General features: G+C 40.2%; 1 protein-coding gene across 5 annotated transcripts in view; it reads left to right on the forward strand.

Moving 5' to 3' along the window:
• Positions 1 to 22563, forward strand: part of appbp2 (amyloid beta precursor protein (cytoplasmic tail) binding protein 2) — a 299366-nt gene that overhangs the window by 146189 nt on the left and 130614 nt on the right. For all 5 annotated transcript variants that reach the window (XM_069910740.1, XM_069910736.1, XM_069910735.1 and 2 more), the window contains one exon: positions 21718 to 21798. The gene's annotated coding sequence lies outside the window, so the exon portion shown is untranslated. The remainder of the gene's footprint in view (positions 1 to 21717; positions 21799 to 22563) is intronic.

The following is a 22563-nucleotide window of genomic DNA, read 5'->3' on the forward strand; positions in this document are numbered from 1 at the left end:
ATTGTAATTAATACAAAAAAAATTGCTGGAGAAACTCAGCAGGTCCTGAAGGAGGCAAAGATGCATTTCCTTTATACCAAAAATAGACTTTATTAACAATGAATTATTTACAAAAGGAAAACCATTCAGTCTTTTCCCACCCTTAGTTTCATACCCATACATTTCGATTGTTTTATATTGTTACATTCATTTCTATTTGCACCACTGCATCCATTGTGGCTCTTTATTGTTACTCCCTTCTCTGTTGTTTGCTAAATTCCCCTTGGTCTCAGTCCCTCGATGTCCGGGTGACAAGGACTCCAGACTGTGGTCCTTCCCCACAGCACCAGCACATTAACTATGGCAAGCCTCAAAGCATTCCTCAGCATGTATTCCCGCAACGTGGAATGTACCAGTCGGAAGCATTCCCACTCCGACATCCCAATGTGCTGAAAGACCAATAGGTTTTGGGTAGACCAAAGTGCGCCTTTCATCGAGTTGATGGTCTTCCAGCAGTTCTGTATGTCTGACTCTGTATGTAACCTCTGTCAAGCTGTTGCTGAGGATGAACTGTGACAAAGATCATTGCATCCTTCTCCATACACTTTCAGTGAATTTGCATTTCACTACAAGGTGGGTCATTGTCTCCCCTTCACCGCAGTTATCTCAGGGACAATGTGGGTTATGTTTCGGTGGTACAGGAAAGATTTGAGTGGGAGGGCTCTTCTCACCATCAGCCAGGCCAAGTCCTGATGCTAGTTTGTGATCACTGGCTATTAGTCATTCCACCAAATGACCTGGATGGTCTGCTCAGGAAGCTGCCCCACTGTGTCCATCAAGTCCTTGTCTTTGTTTCTACAGGATCTACAGGATGTTTTGGCTGACCACTGCCTGATGGTCTTGTGGTCAAAGATGTTTTTCTGAAAAAAAATTCACAAAGGATAGGTAGTATGACTAAGTCCAGCTGACTGGGACATTGCACAGCAATGGAGTCATCCCCATCCTTCACAAGACCTGGGACAGGTAGAACCTCAGCACACAGTGGAACTTACTCCTCATACTTTGGTTCCATGCACAGCCCGATGCAGCCACAATCGAAAGTAGTCATCAAGATGAAGACCATGTTGGGTGTGCCCTTACCCCCATTGACTGGTGTCTTGTCCATGGTGATCCTTTGGACATTCCATCTTGGATTCTTATATGAACTGGAAGACTGCTCTGATGGATACCTGGGTGGATATGCAGGGGATGGGACACAACTGTGCAACATACAGCATACTGTGAGCACCTCGCACCTGATGATCAGGTTCTTCCCTGTTATTGAGAGGGAGCGCTGCACCCACAGACCCAATTTCTGGTGGCCCTTGGTGATCTGGCCTCAGCTGCTCCAAACCTGATCCCCAACACCTTTAGATAGTCAGATCTGACAGTGAAGGGGATAGAGGACCAATCAAACTAGTTAGTGAAGAACATTTCCTCACTCTTCTTCCAGTTTACCCTGGTGCCCAATGCACATTCAAAATGGCCGCAGATGCTGATCAGTCTGCGGACAGATTTTGTGTGCGAACAGAAGACGGGTTATTTTGTTCACAGACAAAATTGGAAAATGCTGGAAGCTCTTATCCATGTTCAGGGAGGCTATGACCTGAGTGCCTCCGCTGCCTGGCAACATCAGTCCTGTCTCCAGAATTGAAGGGGAAGCTATCTGTTTCTCACCCATTGATTTGGACTGCACTATGAATATCCATATAGAGCAGTTTAATCCAATCTCAGATTCCCTACCCAAAGTCCATTTTGAAGACCATGTCCATCATGGACATGTCCAATATCCAGTTAAAAGACTTCTCCTGGTCAAAGCTGACCAGACAGGTGTCCACACTTCTGTTCTGCATGTAGGTGATGTTATCTCTGAGCAGCATGAGGCTGTCAGAGAGATCAGGTTGTTCTGGATGCATCCCAGAACAGGCTTGACTCTACTGGCAATGGCTTTGGTCAGGATTTTGTCGTCGATGTTTAATAATGATATGGACAGGGTAACTGCTTGCCCATTTTCCAGGATTAGGTCCATGCCCGTGTGTCACTGGAGAGGGTGCACATGGTATCTACGGGTACACTGGGGGATTTCCAGGACTAATGGGCACCACAGGGGCTTGATTATGTTCTGGATGGTGATGATCGTATGAGAATTTGAAAGTGTAAATAATGTGTAACTGAAATATTGCAATATTGTATTAATGGGCGTGCTCATCATCACTGAATAAACCACCTTTATAAAACAAAAATAAAACAATGGTATAGGTCTCCAATTCCTGATATCCTCCTTCTCCCCCTTCTGTTTGAAGATAAGGGTGATGATGTCCTTCCTCATGGAGTTTAACATGCTGCCTGTCAGAAGCATAGTTAAGTATACTTCCAGCACCCATCTAGACAGGAGATGGAGGAGTTGCTGCAGGTCAGTCTGGAGTTGCCCCAGTTCCCTCTGCCTCTGTCTTGCTCTCTGTACACCTTAGACAAAGGAGAGTTTCACAGTTCTCCAACCCACGTACTCCTTCTTTCGTTCCTCTACATTCTGTGGTGTTAGTAACTTTACATTCGGCTCCCACCTTCTAGTCCTCCTATTGGTGACAGGAGGCATTAAGGAGCAATGAACAGAGAAAAACACCAGCGAGACCTCGGTGGTTATGACCGTGACAGGCTTTGACACAAAGACACAAAGACAAAGTCTATCCAAGACCAGGTTGAGCCGTATGATCTCGACCAGATATGCTGTGGCTGATGACAGCTGTGGCTGTCCAATCCACTGTTGTCACCGCTCATTGATGATGCAGTTAAAGTCACCAGCCAGAACAACCAGCCTGGACGTTGGAAGATGGCTACTGGAAGACGGACAGCCTCTCACTCTGCATGGGTGAGACATGCACATTGAACAGCCAGAGTGGGCTGTTCATCAAGGTATGACCAACAAAAAGTTAACCAACGTTTTGGGCCTGAGCCCTTCGTCAAGGTATGAGCAAAGACCAGGCAGGCTTCTGAAAAATAAAAATATGAGGGGGGGGGAGGAGACAGAAGAAAGGGGTAGGAGGAGGACCACAGGCTAACAGCCAAGGGGCCATAGTTGAACATGGATAGGAAGTCAGGAGAAAAAAAAGCTGAGAATTGATTGGGTGAGGGGTTAGCTCTGTGAATGCAGAACTGGAAGAAAGGACTCTGTATTCCCCAGATCCATTGAAAGAAAAACTAGATCAGAAAAATCTACCTCACTCTTCCTTAAGATTTCCCAAAGTGTTTTTTGCTGAATTGAATAGGCCCACATTCACCTATTTCTATTTAATGAGAAGCAAGAGAATATTCTAAGCTTCCCCACTCCATGGATAAATCTAAATGGGGATAAAAAGAAATGTATTTATGTAGCACTTTATCATATTTCTAAAGAATGTACCAAAGAGCTTGATGTGATATTTTTTAAGTGTTGCATTTGTACTTCAGACTCTCAATATTTCAGGATCTGGACATCTTTGGCAGGTCCAGAATTTATTGCCCACTCTGATTGTCCTTGGTGAATGGTTATTTATACAATAATCTCAGAGACAGTCAGATTGACATTCAGAGACTCATTTAAGGACTCTCAATTACACATTATTTGTAAATGAATATTTTTTTCTGCATATGCACAGTTTGTTTTCATTTCTTTCTTTGTTTACATTTCTCTCTTTGTATGCATACTTCTTCAAAAATACAGTTTACAGTTAATGATAAGTAAAAATTCTGCCTGACCTACATGAAAAAGAATTTCAGAATTGTATGTGATATCATACATGTACTCTGACAATAAATTAGAATTTTGACTTTGAACTTTGAGTCACAAATATGTCAAACCAGATAAGGGGGACCTTTAAAAGACCTGGATAGACTTGTGGATTTAAAGTAAATAGAGAGTTATGGGGTGTGAGGTTGGGAAGGGCTAAATTGATGTTAGAATAGGTTTTCATAGGTCAGCACAACATTGTGGGCTGAAGGGCCCATGCTATGTAGAACCGACCTATCTTCAGATTTCTGATTTTCAAATGATGCAGAGATATAAAAACACACTAAATAAGATTTAGAACTCTATGAGCAGCAAAGCTGTAGAAGCAGGTTATGTTCATATCCTGAATAGATATTTGAAAGGTTTGGAGAAAAGTAACCAAATAACCATATAACATAACATAACATAACAATTACAGCAGGGAAACAGGCCATTAGGCCCTTCTAGTCCGCACCGAACCAAACACTCCTCTCTAGTCCCACCTATCTGCACAATGACCATAACCCTCCACCTTCTTCTCATCCATATACCTGTCCAGCTTTCTCTTAAATAATAAAATTGACTCTGCCGCCACTATTTCTCCCGGAAGCTCGTTCCACACCGCTACCACTCTCTGAGTAAAGAAGTTCCCCCTCATGTTACCTCTAAACCTCTGCCACTTAACTCTTAACTTATGTCCTGTTTCAATCTCTCCTACTCTTAACGGAAATAGTCTATCCACATCCACTCTGTCGATCCCTTTCATAATCTTAAATACCTCTATCAAATCCCCTCTCAACCTTCTACGCTCCAAAGAATAAAGACCTAATCTGCCCAATCTCTCCCGGTACTCTAGATGCTTAAACCCAGGTAACATTCTGGTAAATCTTCTCTGCACTCTCTCCACTCTGTTTATATCCTTCCTAGGCGACCAGAACTGCACACAGAACTCTAAATTAGGCCGCACCAACGCCTTATACAATCTCAACATCACTTCCCAACTCCTATATTCCATGCAATGATTGATAAAGGCCAGCATACTAAAAGCCTTCTTCACCACCCTATTCACATGTGTTTCTACCTTCAGGGAACGATGTACCGTTACTCCTAAATCCTTCTGCTCTTCTGTATTCATCAATGCTCTCCCATTTACTACGTATGTCCTGTTCTGATTCTTCTTACCAAAATGAAGCACCTCACACTTATCAGCATTAAATTCCATCTGCTATTTTTCAGCCCACTTTTCTAAGCAGCCCAAATCCCTCTGCAATCCTTGAAAACCTTCTTCATTATCCACTATTCCGTCTATCTTAGTATCGTCTGCATATTTACTAATCCAATTCACCACCCCATCATCTAGATCATTAATGTATATAACGAACAACAATGGGCCCAATACAGATCCCTGAGGCACACCACTGGTCACCGGCCTCCAACCTGACAGACAATTTTCCACTACCACTCTCTGGCCTCTCCCTTTCAGCCAATGTTCAATCCATTTGATTATCTCAAAATTTATACCTAAAGACTGCACCTTCCTAACTAACCTTCCATGTGGTACCTTATCGAAGGCCTTACTGAACTCCATATAGACAACATCCACCGTGCTACCCTCATCCACATTCCTAGTCACCTCTTCAAAAAATTCAATCAGATTGGTCAAACAGGACCTTCCGCCCACAAATCCGTGTTGAGTGCTCCTGATCAGACCCTGTCTATCCAGATATTTATAAGTACTATCTCTAAGAACTTTCTCCATTAATTTACCTACCACAGATGTCAAACTTACAGGCCGATAATTGCCAGGCTTCCTCCTTGAACCCTTTTTAAATAACGGAACCACATGCGCAATACGCCAATCCTCTGGCACTATCCCCATCTCTAATGACATTTGGAAAATTACCGTCAGAGCCTCTGCTATTTCCTCCTTTACTTCTCTCAATGTCCTGGGGAAGATCCCGTCTGGTCCCGGAGACTTATCCACCTTTATATTCCTCAAAAGCCATAATACTACATCTTTCGTAATCACTATATTCTCCATATTTACCCAATTTGCTTTTTTTATCTCACATATCCCAATATCCTTCTCCTTGGTGAATACCGAAGAAAAGAAACTGTTCAATATCTCCCCCATTTCTCTAGGCTCCACACACAGTTTTCCGCTCTGATTCTCTAAGGGACCAATTTTGTCTCTCGCTTTCCTTTTACCATTAACATATTTGTAGAACCCTTTTGGATTAATTTTCACCCTGCTTGCTATAGTCTCCTCGTACCTTCTTTTAGCTTTCCTAATTCCTCTCTTAAGATTCCTCTTACATACAATGTAGTTTTCAAACATCTCCTTAATTTCATGCTTCTTATACCTAATGTACGCCTCCCTTTTTCTTCGAACCAAGTTTCCAATATTCCTTGAAAACCACGGCTCTCTCCAACCTTTTGCCCCTCCTTTTAACCTAACAGGAACATAAAGCTTTTGCACTCTCAAAATCTGATCTTTAAAAGACTTCCATCTCTCTACTACATCTTGCCTATAAAACAAATTGTCCCAATGCATACCCTGTAAGTCCTTTCGCATCTCCTCAAATCTAGTTTTTCCCCAATCAAAAACCTCAACCCTTGGCCCTGACTTATCTCTTTCCATAATGACATTGAAGCTGATGGCATTATGATCACTGGACCCGAAGTGCTCGCCAACACTAACCTCTGTCACTTGACCCATCCCATTTGCCAACAGTAGATCTAACACTGCTCCTTCTCTGGTCGGCACCTCTACATATTGTTGTAAAAAACTATCTTGCACACATTTCACAAACTCTAACCCATCCAGCCCTTTCACAGAATGTGTTTCCCAATCTATATGTGGAAAATTAAAATCTCCCATATATAGCCATATAACAATTACAGCACAGAAACAGGCCAACTTGGCCCTTCTAGTTCATGCTGAACACTTTCCCCCACCTAACCCCACTGACCTGCACTCAAACAATAATCTTCCATTCCTTTCCTGTCCATATACATATCCAACTTTTCCTTAAATGCTAATATTGAGCCTGCGCACACCACATCATTTGGAAGTACCATTTTCTTTATTATTTATTCATATTTTTAAGTCTCTCCAAGAGAGAATGTTTTTTTTTGTGGCTCAGGACACTACAAAAAGGACATCAATTCCTTTTCAACAATTAAGTTATCTATTTCTTAATATCTTTGAGTGATTAAAATACATAAGACTCTCACCAACGACAATATTCAATGAAGATCATTTTTGAGCAAAACATGTTCAAGTTATGTCTTCAATAACCTTGTCTAGCTTCTGTGTTAAATGTGTGATATTCATTATGTCATGAGATTCATAAAACTGGGATGTCATCTTTTGGGTCTGTTTGCTTGAGTTTCTTGAAATGTAAACCTTCTAAAAATGGACTTTCCACATAAAAAGAAAGTTTTCTTTTTTTCTAGCACCTTTCACGTTCATTTCTTTACATTTTCATGTAATTTATCGTCAATTTAGGAAACTTGACAGCCAATTTGCAAACAGCAAGCTCTCATAAGCAGCAACGGGAAATTGACAAGATTATCTGTTTTAGGAATGTTAATTGAGGATAGAGCATTGGCCAAGATACTTCGGATTATTCTCCTGAACTCATCAAAATAGTTCCAGGAAAATGTAACTTGAGTTTACCATCTCATCCAAAATACAGTAATGCAACTGTACAGCACTCTCTCAGTGTTGAATGAGTGAGCCATCTTATACTTCAGTGTTCAATTCTCCAGAGTGGGTCAGTTTAAGAGGAGATTGAGCTCCAAACTAATCCATGTAGACATTGATAAAATTCAGATGTCTTAAAAGTGCTTTGTAGCAATTCTTTTTAATCAAATTTGTGTCTCTTATGTGCTGTCCTACTGCTGAGTGAGTTGCATTTTGACTTGGAATGACTGCACTTATTAGTTTGCACTGACAGCCATTTATTACCACATTGTTCTTCCACCTTTGTAAATCAGTTCATCAAAATGCCATCCATCATTTCTCCCAATATGTCTTTGTCTAGATGAATATTAATTTCCGCATCTGTTCACATGAATAGCAAACCCATCAGAAAGCTTTGAATGTAAATCAGTTGAACTTCTGGTGCAAGACCAGCGAGGAGAGTAAATGATTAGGCTTTGCCCTGAAAGGTAAAGGGAGGAAAAACTGCACAGAAACTTTAGGGAAATTGTCTATTTTTATCAACATGCACTATTTTTCTCAGGATCATGCAAATTCTCTGACAAAGCTTCTGTCGTGTTTCAGAAGATCCAGAAAGAAAGTTTAAGGGAAGTGTGACAGATAATGTTATATTTTATATTGTATACAGATATTTTTTAAAGGTGATAAATTGTGGGTTTTTTTAGTGTAGGTCACGAACAAACACAAACACTTCACAACACAGACCTAATTTAAAATGCCAGAGCTCTGCTCAAGCCAGACAGGCCAGGCTCCCAGTGCCTTTGTAAAGACAATGGAAACTGCTTTGCTGAAGGACTTCGCAAGTAGGTGTAAATTGGACATGCTGTGGAATAATGGATTATTGTTTTGGAAAGCAAAAGATGAATGGACTCAGAAGATTGAGTCCAATGTCACAATCTGTCTGAAGGAAGTTTGCTAAGAAGGTCATGTGATTTTGCAAGCAGTAAGCAAGAGCTTGCTGAAGACCCAACTGCGCTGGGTGGGTCACGTCTCCAGAATGGAGGACCATCGCCTTCCCAAGATCGTGTTATATGGCGAGCTCTCCACTGGCCACCGTGACAGAGGTGCACCAAAGAAAAGGTACAAGGACTGCCTAAAGAAATCTCTTGGTGCCTGCCACATTGACCACCGCCAGTGGGCTGATAACGCCTCAAACCGTGCATCTTGGCGCCTCACAGTTTGGCGGGCAGCAACCTCCTTTGAAGAAGACCGCAGAGCCCACCTCACGAACAAAAGGCAAAGGAGGAAAAACCCAACACCCAACCCCAACCAACCAATTTTCCCTTGCAACCGCTGCAATCATGTCTGCCTGTCCCGCATCGGACTTGTCAGCCACAAACGAGCCTGCAGCTGACGTGGACTTTTTACCCCCTCCATAAATCTTCGTCCGCGAAGCCAAGCCAAAGAAAAGAAAAAGGATGAACCTCGAATCCTGTAAACAGTTATGTCACTTTTTCACAAATTTAAATTTAAATTTAGACGTCGTCATACCGCACAGTAACAGGCCCTCCTGGCCCATGCCGCCAAATTTCACCCAATTGACCTACACCTGCAGTACGTTTTTTTTGAACATTGGGAGGAAACCGGAGCATCCAGAGGAAACCCATGCAGACACGGGGACAACACACAAACTCATTTCAGACAGAGCTGAATTCAAACCCCAGTCACTGGCGCTGTAATAGCATTGTGCTCACCGCTGCACTAACTGTGCCACTCTAAACAGTGAGAATAAATGGTGCTGAGCTCTAAGAGTAGAAGAAAATATCTAGCTTTCTGGAATCAAAATGCCTCAGTGTCCCCACGTAAAATAGTGAATTTGCAAATATTTACAGCTCCAGACCTTGAAGGAACTTGATGCATTAAAAGGTTCTTTGTCTTATAGAGGTCCTTGTTGGCCTCCTCTGAGGTTGACAGGGGACATATGGCAGAATTCAGTGAGGGCATGCTTACTTAGGCATAGGACCTCATCTACTGCTTTATGTTGGAAGTAAATCACAAAATTCATGTGTACAACCAATCAACCACAATCAGACAGAGAATCATGATTAATAGGCTTTAATCACCTTTAAGTGTCAGCACAGCTTGTATTTTGCTGTCCCGGTTCTAAGGCAGGTACTGAGGGAGGGGTTTGGGCATAACAACCTTTATGGGGATATCTGGGAGGGAGGAGTCATAGGTTCAGGGGGCAGGCCAGCCCATGTATACATCTATACACATAGTGATAGGACCACACAATGGTTGGAGTAAAAACTTTGATGAAGGGCTCAAGCCTGCAAGGTCAGTCCTGCATCTTTGACTTTGTTACATAAAGGGCATTGTTTGACCTGCTGAGTTTCTCCAGTATTTTGTTTTTACTGTTTTATGATGCTTTTCCCACCAATTTGTTTTACAAGGAATATTGGCCAAGCTTCTCTCTCCTTCCACTTTTATTTTACTGCTTTTTATGCTCTAAATTGCCAATTCTACCTGATATGCTACAATCTAAAAGTAATTGGTATCTGAGAGCAACTGATTAGGCTAGAACTGACAAAGTCACCAGCATCCAGTAGACCTGATGACTTAAATAATGCTAGAAAACTCTAGTCCTTGTTAACCTCTTGTCACAGATGAGATAAATCAATCAAAGCCCCACCTTCAAGTGAAAAATAATACTCAGCTCTTCAGTGGAGTGGAAAACAGAGATAATGCTTCAGGTCAGTGACCTTTCATCAGAAGTCAAAATGAGGTCACAAGTATTGAATGGGTGGAATGGGGAGGAGCACCTGTGATTGCCCATTCATCAAAAGGTATATGGATGATGTTGCAAGACAGCTTTGATTTTCATTCCAGCAGTGTAGGAGTCAGAAAGGGAATAAGTTGTAGACTTAACAAATAATAAATCAATGGATGCTCAGGTCACATGAGTAGACCAAGTGGAGACTTTCTGCAAGGTGCTTACACACATCTTGGAAGTATCCCTGCAAATAGCCCTAATGGCAGCCTCCCTGTGCTGCATCATGGAAGGTCAAGAGAAAGTCAGTATCCACCTACATTATGTTTTTCTCATGGGTCTAAATGCAGACCTGCTTCATATGGTGTCAACACGAAGCAGGGTTTAACATCACAAAATGTGCCCGGCAATAAATTGCAAGATGTTATCAATTCAGCACCAAGATTTTTGAGATCATTGCTGGACACAGCATTGAATTTATTTTGCACTGGCTCACGCTTAGATTTGGGCTGGTTTGTAAATGAAATTGGTACAAGGCAAGTAAGCTTTTAATGCTGTTCAGAAACTTTCACTGTGATTCCTTTGCCATTAAAAGAACCAAATCAATTGAATGTTTTGAACATAGTTCATTTAATCACCAAAAGTCAACTTTTTGAAATAAAATCTAAATTTCAAGCTAATAGTTTTATTCCTTGACAGATCATTTGTTTTGATAGTGTCGTTTAATTAGCTGCTAACCCTCTTTCTGCCATACATTGCAATATTTTAGGTGCATTTTTTCCAGAAGGAAAATATTGGGCACTGTGCAGAATATTCTGCATTGCAGAAGGCTTCAAATTCTGTTTCTTTACTGAGGGATTGAGCAGATTCAATATATTAATATTTAATATGCAGGATGCTTAAATATTGAGTTGATGTGTTAAGATCACTTTATTTTTGTAATAACCCTTGATCCTTAACTGGTTTCTTTCAGACATTTTGGTTTTTGTTGTTCATGCTGTTTGAAATTTAAAATAATGGATAACAAAATATTTTATATGTTAAGTATCTGCCATTTCACAACATTCAAATAATGTCAATGCACTTCAGCGATCAGTGAACAGATTTATTTGATGATAAACTGATGGACGTGCTTCCATTTTGTGCTGGTTCATTCCTAGACAACGTTTGTTGAAATAAGAGATGATGACATTGAAGCATACACAATCATCACAGGACTTTAGATGGATACAAGGATGAAATTCCAGAGGCCAGCATCTCTCAACCTAGGGATCACTATTACCTAGAGGATCGGCTGCAGAGGACAGGGATAAAGAATTACTTGTCCCAAAGCTGTAGGGTTCAGCACCAAAGTCAGGAGCAGAGCCTGATAGATTTTGTCCGTTATGTCAACAGTGGTAAAGTGGTGCTACAGATAGTGCAGCTATATTACGGTTTCAGTGACAAGGGCTCAATTCTAACCTCTAGAGCTGTCTGAAATTTTCGCTTTCGACCTATGACTGTATGCGTGTTTCCTGGGTGATCCAGTTTGTTCTCCGATCTTCATTGATTAATTGTCTCCTGCAAATTTCCACTGGTGCAGGTTGGAGGTCAGTAGTGGGGCTTTAGACACAGTTGTGAGAAAGAAAGGAGAGAATAGGAATGATGGGATTGCTCAGAGAGTCAGCATGGGCTCGATGAACTGAATTACCTCCTCCTTTGCTAGATGGGAATCATGGGATATGGGAGCATAATGGCACTGGGGTAATAATTCATGATCGATGAATGGCAGAGTAGGAAGAGGGGTTGAATGGCCAACCCTTGTTTCTGCATTTTGAGTTCTAAAGGGTACAGGTCTAGTTTACATCACTACAATGATAGAATAGTGACCAATTCAAGCCCATCAACATCCAGAGTGATATTAGCTAAACTTTATTCAACCCATCTTCTTGCAAGGACTCCATTTCATTTGTGCTATTTCTTGGTCTTCCTTGCATCAGATTTCTGATTTATTGTCAGTGTACATCCATGACATCACATACAACCCTGAGATTCCTTTTCTGGTAGTGCAAAAACAAAAACTGTGCACGACATACACATGTAAACAAATAAAGAAATCTAAATGAACTGACTACATTACAGAGGGGGAAACAATCTATAAAGGGGAAAAGTAAGAATCCTTAAATTAGTTCCTGATGAAGTTTATTTTGAGGAGTCTGCTGGTGGAGGGGTAAAGGCTGTTCCTGAACCTGGTGGATCTGTTAAAACAAAATGATTCTGAATGTGTGCTACAAGATCCTTGATCATGTATATTCCATTTCACATGAAGTTTTCCTCGGAAAGGAAATCAGGGACCAGGTCCAGTGTGTGAGAGCTGATGAGAGATCAAAGCTGGTGAGCAAGGGGGAGGATTGGGACTCATAGACTGGTTAGGATTATGGAGGGGAAGAAGTAGCAGGCAAACAGGCTGGACATAACTGAGGCAGAAAATGTGTTCAGGAGTTGGGAAAGCAGATTATTAGAAGTGTCATGAGGACCTAGGGGTGGTTTGGGTCAAAAGATTATTGTTAGGGATGAAAATGAAGGCTGGTATCAGATGAATCTTGAAAGCTGGAGTGAGAAAAGTGGAAGGGTGGATAATTTTACCATTGGTTTAGGGATGGGTAAGTGCATTACCAAGAGAGGATCTACCTGAGGTAGGAAACTTTGGTTCAGGCAAGCCCTGTCAAATCATATACTTTATGTCATGCTGAAACAAGCTTCATGTGGCTTCATATTATAGCGTGGTCAAAATAACAGATGTGATGTCCTTGTATGTTTTACTTGCTGTTAAATGTTACTATCAAATGTGTTAGCATGTCAGACACAAGGAGGGGCCAAAATGAAAATCACACCCTTTCCATACATCTCACAGTAAAATCTCAATTTTCCTTTTTTTTAATTGATATGGTATCTCATCTCACATGGGAGCAGACCATTAAGGGACTCAGTGGCTGAGGGACCCACTCAGGCTGCGGGTGATTTGTGGTCAGGGGACCCACATTGTCTGCGGGCTACTGAAGATTCACCCATGGAAACTAGGTGTTGATTTCAAGAGGGTTAAGGCCTCACAAGCTGAAGATTTCCTAATCATATCGGAGGTTTGGCTCTGGAGCTCAGATTGCCAATGAATGGAACAGGAATCTATGTGGCTGCGGAGGCTGTGCGAGTGCTGGAGTTGAATCTATGGTTGCTCAGTGACTCTGAAGGGACTCTCTTTGCCTCTCTTTCTCTCGAACTGTAAGGGGAGCCAGGCAAATATTAGATGTTCTGTACTATTACATGGCAATAAAGGAATCTTAAATCAAATATGCATTAAAATAGGATCCCACTTATTGGGAAATAGATAATGTTTATTGGTCAGTTTTTAAAGTGTATTCTAATCTATGAAAGGATATGGGGCAAATGATCCTTTTTTTCAATTTTTTATTTTTCACACTATGAACCATACTGACAAAAATACACACAAACATTTCCTTCTTGAATATACACAGTGTCATTTTCTCCCCTTTCCCCCCCTCCCTTCCCTCCCTCCTTCACCCCCCCTCCCCACCCACTCAACGTTCAACATATATGATACATTAAACCCATTAAACAATGTCATCACACAATGAAAATAAACAAGAAAATTGTGTCATCTACTTTTACACACTGGGTCAGTTCATTTCGTCTTCTTCTCCTTCTGTCATTTTAGGGGGTGGAGGTCCGCGGTAGGACTTCTCTGTTGTGTTCCATGTACGGTTCTCAAATTTGTTCGAATACTGTGATGCTATTTCTTAAATGATATGTTATTTTTTTCCAATGGAATACATTTATTCATTTCTATGTACCATTGCTGTATTCTCAACTATGAGATAAACAATAAACACGAGGTTACGCATGATACAATATAATTGGTTACACAGGCTATACACCATGCCCCAAAAGTTAAATAAATGGGACCCAACAGTATCAGATAAATGTTTTCGGTGTAAGAAGGAAACGGGGAACAACAGTACATGCAATTTGGGCAGGTGAGAAAGTGGAAAAGTTTTGGGAAGATCTAAATCAGGCATTAAATAAAATCACAAAAAGCAACAGACCAAAAAATCCAGAGATCTTTCTTCTAAGTAATGTAAGTAGTAAAGAACTTGGCCTCAAACTGGATGGAGCACAAAAAAGATTTATTATGATAGCCTTAGCTGTAGCAAAAAAATGTATTATGCAAATGATCCTTCCTGACGTAGCATGACTATATTGAATTCCTAACATGTTTACAAAGCAGGACAAGTACTATTTTGTTAACTAAGAGTATATCAATTACCAAATTTGTAATCATTAACTATTTCGTAAGGAAGTTTTCTGGTTTGTCAAATTATTAGGCAAGACAGTTTTGTAACCAGTTTAATAGGACACTCAGACTTCAGTCTGGGTATTTTTGTAGGAAAATTCCACAGACTTTGATACGATTAGCTGTGTTTATATTGGCAGAGGGCTGACAAAAGGCTGATTTGAAGGTTTTCTGTTGACCTTCCATCTAAGTTATGATGATCAGCTGGTTCTTATCATTTCATTTTGGTGAAAAATTTGGAGATCAAAAACAACTGCTTGAGGTAACACTTCTACTTCTGGGACTATCTCACTGCAAAAAAAACCCTATAAATCTTTTAATCATGAAATGAAAATAAAGAACTGCAGGCAGATGTTGGAAAACAAAAATGTAAAAATTGAAAAATGTAAAGTGTAAAAAAAAAGCATTAGTAAAAATAGAAAATGCTAGAAATACTCAGCAGGCCTGACCATATTTGAAGGAAAAGTCGTTAATATTTCAGGCCTTCATACCCTTATAATCTCTCTCAAAAAGATGTTACTTCACTTGGTCTAACATGGCAAGCAGTATCTCTTATTTTCTGCTTGTTTCCCATGATTTAAGAAAAATAAAATTACCGTGCAGTTCAAGCTGCTCCTTCAGGCCGAGGAGGATCTGCTTCCCACATGAGATCAATATTTTTTCGTCTCTTAGAATGGATGACAAAGGTTTTGAGCAAGAAGTTTTATTAATTGGTTAAAGACCAGCGATGGCAACATTTTTCATCCCCCACTCTCACCCCAAAGATACATCATCACTGATCCCCGCGCAAGAAGAATAAGCAAATGCTATCTTGAAGGAATCTACTAATCCCTATAGGTGCCAATCATCATCCAAAAACTATCCCTTTAAATTGGCAAATGCAGCTTGTTATCTCATCTAAAATTCAACATTCTGAGCAATGCAGCACTTTCTCAGTGCTTCTAGTCAATAATGGTATGTTCTGATTTAATGCATATTATTAGTGCTACTAAATGAGTAAAGATGGTTTTATTTTTACGCAGCATTTATTGTCAATGGTGTATCAGGTACTGAGTTAGAGGTGGGACAGGACTGTAAACTCAGGTACTGAGTTAGAGGTGGGACAGGACTGAAAACTGTTAGGTCTGCTTTGTTCATGAATGAGTGAGTCAAACACCAGACTGAATCGAAATCAAGGTTCTTTGTTCTTTATTACCGGATTGTAACATTTGCAACTAACAGTGTTAGTTGGAGAAGGCGCATTCTGCCATTATCAGCAAGTGGTGTTTTTTATATACCTTAGGATACGTACTTAGTAAATTATCATACCATGACATTGCCCAATGAATAAACTGTTGCTATCCCTCTCCTGCACATCAATTTTTCATCCCCACTCTTCTTGAGAGTACAAGGTCACAACTGCATCTTGATACGGCCCAGCACTGGGTGACTCCTTCTACATTCCCAGCTGATGATGTTTTTACCTAACAAAACTCAGGTACTGAGTTAGAGGTGGGACAGGACTGAAAACTCAGGTACTGAGTTAGAGGTGGGACAGGACTGAAAACTCAGGTACTGAGTTAGAGGTGGGACAGGACTGAAAACTCAGGTACTGAGTTAGAGGTGGGACAGGACTGAAAACTCAGACCAAAACTATCTTTAACTTTTATCTGTTCTTTGAGAGCTAGATAAGGTTGGCAGGTCGTACATGTTAGGTATCTTCTGTTACCTTAACAATGGTGAGGCATCTCATTGTACAAAGTTCAGATTTATTGTCAGAGCACTTACATGACGTCACATGAGATTATTTTTCCTGTGGGCAAAGCAGAATTACCAAATAATTGTACTCAAGAAGATACATGCACGTGTAAACAAATTGTGCAATGCAGAGAAAAGAATCTATGAAGTGGAAAAGTAAGAGTTCTTAAATGAGTCTCTGGTTGTGTTTGTTGTTGAGTTTGATGTGGAGGGGTAGTAGCTGTTCTTGAATCTGGTGGTGTGAGCCTTGTGGCTCCTCTTTCCTGATATCAGGCAGAATTCCAATAGTCCTGTGGTACAATATATGGCCAAGAAACAGAAGACTGTGACAGAAATTCCAAGGGGTTTTGATGTTCATTGAGAGGTCCTTAATTTAGAATTTTGTGAATAGTGGAAAAAATGGCTAAAACAAACATGAATGTACAAATGTCAGAGAACACAAGAGAAACATACAAGTGTTTAAACTCGTGGGAAAGGAATCATGTCTGGAGGAACATCATTAGGGCGGTGAAATTTGTGCTTCTGCACATATTCCAAAGGTCATTTTCTATCAGCCATGCCTATTTGTTTGATATCTAGAAACATTCAACAGAAACCAAACTGTTATGATCAAAGTCTGCGTCATACTTTCACTCACTCGGAATATTAAGGTGGTGCCTTCTTTTATCAGGCTGAATCAAGCTGCTTGGTTCTGTAGTGAACAAGCAGTAGTTACTCCTGGTCACTAAAAGAGTGAGACAATCTGATGGTCAGATACCAACAGAGTTTTTAAAAATATATTTTATTCATAACAATCAAAAATGTACCTGATACAAGTTAACATTTTCAGTTCAAACGCACAGAAATGCTGGAGGAACTTAGCCAATCTCATTGAAGGTAAAGATATATTACCAACGTATAAACAAAGAACAGGAAGATGTTGGAATAAAGACTGGGAGGGGGAGGAGTTCAGGCCAACAATAGGTGTTAATTGGATATGATGAAGAGAGCTGAGAAATTATTTTTGGCTCTGAAAAGATCAGAGGGAAAAAGAGAGAGACACCTGGAGGAAGGTGACAGAATTGGGGGGGGGGGGGGTGGTGGTGGTGTGGTTAACAGAAACCAGAGAAGTTGGCGTAAATGCCATCAGATCGAGGCTGCCTAGACGGAAGCTGAGGTGCTGTTCCTCAAATTTGTAGATGTTCTCAGTCTGCCAGTGCATGAGACCATGGACAGACATGTCAGCAAGGGAATGGGGCAGGGAAATGGGTGGCCACCGGGAGATCCACATTATTGCAGCAAACAGAGCTGAGGTTCTCAACGAAGCAATCTTCCAGTCTGCGCCCATCTCTTCGATGTAGAGGAGACTATTTTCAGTTTGCCATGTTTTGTCCAATTGCTAAATACTGGCATGACATTAGTTTTATTTGTGTATCCCTGGGAATTGTCATTAACATACGCAAATACAATCTTGTAACCCACAGTAAGCAATGAGATGGGTGGTCAATTAATTATTTCCTCCCTCTTCTCTTTCTACTTGTCGAGGAGGGTAATGATTCACTCTTTCTTTTTCAATATTTTTATTGAAATTGAAGTTCCACATTGAAAAATACAGAGTACATAAAATGATTCATTCTCTCATGGACTCTGGCATGCTTTTGATTTGTAGCCTAACACCACACATTCCCAGCAGATATGACTGATCCAGACCCAAAGAGCCAACTACAATTCAGCCAAAAAGCTGCTGCTTCCAGGTGTTTTACTTGCCTTGAAGGAATAGACTGAGCTCATAAGCATATTCAGGGCTAGCAGATGGTTCAGATCCTCTTACTGCCCGTCATCTGAAAACTTCAAAGATTTAGGAAGTTGTGCAATTTGTGGCCTTTGGGTTATATAACTTCAAAGTGGAAAGAGCTGCCAATTCTCTGTCTGTCTCTCTCTTTTGTGTGTGTGTCTCTCTCTCTCTCTCTGTGCCTGTCTCTCTCTCTCCATTTGATACTGTTTCCCCACAAATTATTTATTATGACACAGCGCGGTAACAGGCTATTTCAGCTCATGAGCTCATGCCACCCAATTTACCGCTGGTATTTTTTGAAGGGTGGGAGGAAATTGGAGCACCCAGAGGCTACCCATGTAGACACAGGGAGAACATGTAAACTCCTTACAGACAGCACGGGATTTGAACGCTGGCACGATAGCAGCATTACATTAATCGCTATGCCAACCCTGCCACCATATGTTTCATATGTGCTTTGTATGTTCATAAAACAATATAGATTTCTCACTTCTCATTAGCCTCCCTCTGAGGTACTTTTAATCTGAAATATAAGATGGGTCGGAGGGTGTTATATGGCTACATCTACTAACGAGAGTTTAAGATTACAAAGTCAATCAAAAGGTTGAAGTTTAATCTTTGGAAGAAATCACCTGAACACTAACATTTCATCATAATTTTAATAGTGTCTGAGACAATGTACATAATACAACAGACTATTTTGTCCTTTTCATTTATTGCTTCAAGATTGCATTTGAACACAGTTTATGCTCATTTGTGGCCAGGAGGCTAGCAAGGAGACACCAAAACATTTAAAATAAATTGTAATATAGTAAAACCCTTCGTAACTGGCACCTATAGGGATTAGTAGATGCTGTATAAACGTATTTTCCAGTTGCTCTGACAATGTATAACTAATACACCTGCATTAAGAATAAACATTTTAAAAGACAAAAATACTGTACTGTACTGACAATGAGCAAACTTTGTTTGCATAAATATATGAACCTTAAAGCATTTTTTTAAATTTTCAGTCACATTCTTTGAAATAGTTTAACTGTCATTGCATCTGCAAGTTCCTCCACTTCCATGGAGCCGCTTGAAAGATGAACAATAATATTACAGATATAACTCCCACCTCTCCCAAGTTTTCAGATCGAGCCTCTGACCGTGGCGACTCTTATGAAGCAGGGATAAGGAGACACTTTAAGAGAGTCACCCCAATGGTCAACCAGCTCTTCAACCTGGGCAATGCCATTTTATTCAAACTTTATTCCAACTTTATTTCAAACAGCTTCTATGAACAAAGCACGACCAAGGCACTCTGCTGGCTGAATATTTGCTGTTACTTCTGAGAACATTTACATTTATAATATTGAACTTGCATAATTTTTACCTGTTATTTTATTCTTTTTTTAAAAAAAAATTTTCCCAACTGCTTGACAAGGGTTTTACCGAATAACCAAAGAACCTTCCCAGTTCAAAAAAATGAAAAGCTGGATGAGCTCATTGGGTCAGACGAGAGAAGTCTTGATAAAGGGTCCCGATCCAAAATGTTGATTAACTATTTGTCTCCATGCCAGGCAGGTTGGTTCTCACATGGTAAAAGTTTAAATCAGAATCAAATTGGATCACTGAAGATTGATTCAATAGATCCCTTTAAAGTGTTAACAGTACAGCAGAGCACTATTATTTGTGCTATCAATACATTACCACACAGTTACCTATGATTATAGTTGCTGATATAAGGTGATTTATACAAAATATTCTCTATGAAACTGCTGACCAAGTGAACAGCAGAATCTGGTCCAATGAGAAAAGTCAACAGATCCCACTCACCCCCACACACCATATGCTTAAACCTTCAGAAGGTTTTAAAATGAACAAAACAACAGCTAAAATTAACTTTAGCTTAATTTACCTATCATTTTAAATTTGATCAATTGGCAAAAGATTCTGCATGGGGAAAGAAATTTGTGCTGTTTTTTTTCCAGAACTGTCTAGCTGAATCCCTCCAGAATTACTGACCTTGGTACCAAATCAAATGAACTCCTTTCTTGGTCATTCAAAACAATGCAAAGGAGAACTATCCCTCCCTGTCCCTCTCAACACATCTGTCTCCTTTGATGCAGTTAAGCACGCCATCCATTTTCGGTACCTATCTACCGTCGAGACTCCACTTGCCTGGTTGCAAAATATGAACTTCTGCGTATCACGCTACAAAATATGATTAATATCAAAGGATTGCATCTCAATTTCAAATATAGTTTGCTTTAGAAAATATTCTGGTCATTGGTAATTATCCTCCCCACTACTAAACCAGGGACAATCATTGATCCCTAGAACTTTTGCAGGATGCAATGCATCATCCCAGAAATGAATGTTCATGATGTAGTTAATCTCCACTGCAGAGTATTCAAATAAAGTTCTAAGCAACAAGACAATGTTCTCTGAGTGGGAGAAAGTATATCCATTTGTGAAAAATGAAACTTGCACTCAGATATGCTTGCATGCATGTTCTCAGGATGTGAAGGTCACCATGGATTCTGCCATTTATTGTCCATCACTAATTGCCCCATTCAAGGGAACATTTAAGAATCAGCTGAACTGCATGGTCTAGTTAGTTATAATTTTGGATACAATGCATAATACATGCTATATCGCCTTATAAAAGTGCATTTTATGTTGTTACCCAAAGTTGGCTTGGACTGGTATACACATGGCTCAGCACTATTTTCTTTGTTTAACACACTTCTGGAAAGCACCTTGGATGATTTTTGTTGCTGACCCAAAGGTAAAATCAAGCAAATGAATCAAGCAAATCTTGTCCAAAGTTTAGATTTGAGTAACTCTATCCTTTTATACAAGTGCACTATTTTGCCAACTTTCTATTTGGTATGTGGTCAAGCATGTGGGATAGTTCAAGACATTTTGTTTGTGTGCCATCTAAAAAGAGTAATTAATGACCAAATGGTTAAGAGACCTTTAACTGTAATTATGTGACAGAACTATGTACAGATAGAGGGTAATTTAATGCAATTCAAGGTCTTAAAACTGAATAAAACAAGCTGCTAATGGATGAGACATGAAGTTGCTTTAGAACATTGGGAAACAAGATTAAAATAAATGACTGTGAACAAGCAATAGCTAACATTTAAAATCATAATATCTAGTTTACAAATAACATTATCCCCTTTAAGGAAAAACAATCCATCAGGAACATTGATTCAAGTGTGGTTTTTGAAGAGACATTGAAACAAGAATAAGATCAAAGGAAAAATGCTGAAAATGCAGTTGTCATGAGGATCCCAGGCTCTTCAAAATTCGGAAAAAAGTGTAGCAAGGCATTGATAAGGAAAGGGAAAGTGGAATATAAATTAATGGAATGAAAACCAGACTCTGAAAGCTTCTGTTAAAATATGTGGTGGTGGGGGGGGGGGGGGGGTTGTTGTGGGGCGGTGTTGGTGTGATGTGAGGAACATTTGGTGGGACCAAGAATTCTGGTTGATTGCAACAAAAGACCTTTAGTTGCCCGCGACGGAAAATTGCCGCAGAGCTCACACATGCATGTGTGCACACACCTGTAGATGCACACATGCACACGCATAACAGTTGCGAATGAAAGAAATGTGCCAAGGAAAAAGAGTAATTATACAAATGTTTTATATCTTGTCTCTAGGAAGAGTCAGAGAAAACCTCTTAGAAATAGCAGAGATCTACAGATCGAGGATGAACAAAGAGCTTCAAAAAATTGGCATTGGTAAGGTTGTGAATGGGACTGATACATCACTTGAGTGAAGTATGATAGGCTGCAGGCAGTGTGATTGGATATGATAAGGGACTAGATGAGAATTAATCCAGTGCTCCCACTGTGGTCTTCATCGAAGAGACTGGATGCAGACTGGAAAATCGCTTTGTTGAGCATCTCAGTTCTGTCCACCACAATAGTGTGGATCTCTCAGTGGCCACCATTTCAATTTTCCATCCTTGTTGACATGTCTGTCCATAGTTTCATGCACTGGCAGACTGAGATGTCCTGTAAATTGGAGCAACAGCACCTCATCTTCCGACTGGTCACCCTCCAAATGGTTGTCATTAATATTGCTTTTCTGGTTTTTGTTAACCCCCCACCACTCCCCTACTGTTGTTGTCTCTCCTTTCCCTGTCTCCTTTCACACAGAAATGATAAATTTTCACCTCGTCCTTTATCATATCCAATTAACACATTTTGTTGGACTGGATTCCTTCTCCCATTGTTTGAATTCTGAGACTCTGAAATATCCTGCTTCTGCCTTTTCTAATATTTTTTTTCCTTGAAGCGCTCAGGCCCGAAACATCAGAAATATATCTTTGTCTCTTATAGATGCTGAAAAGACCAGCTGAGTCCCTCCATTATTTTGATGTATTTAATACATCACCTGGACCCATAATCTGCATTGTGGGGTTTTTAAAGAGGTGACTATGAAAATAATGAATGCCATCTTCGAAGCTTCCATTGATTCTGGAATAGTTCCCATAGAATAGA

Source organism: Narcine bancroftii, chromosome 14 (genome assembly GCF_036971445.1).
Source record: "Narcine bancroftii isolate sNarBan1 chromosome 14, sNarBan1.hap1, whole genome shotgun sequence".
Classification (NCBI taxonomy): Eukaryota; Metazoa; Chordata; class Chondrichthyes; order Torpediniformes; family Narcinidae; genus Narcine; species Narcine bancroftii.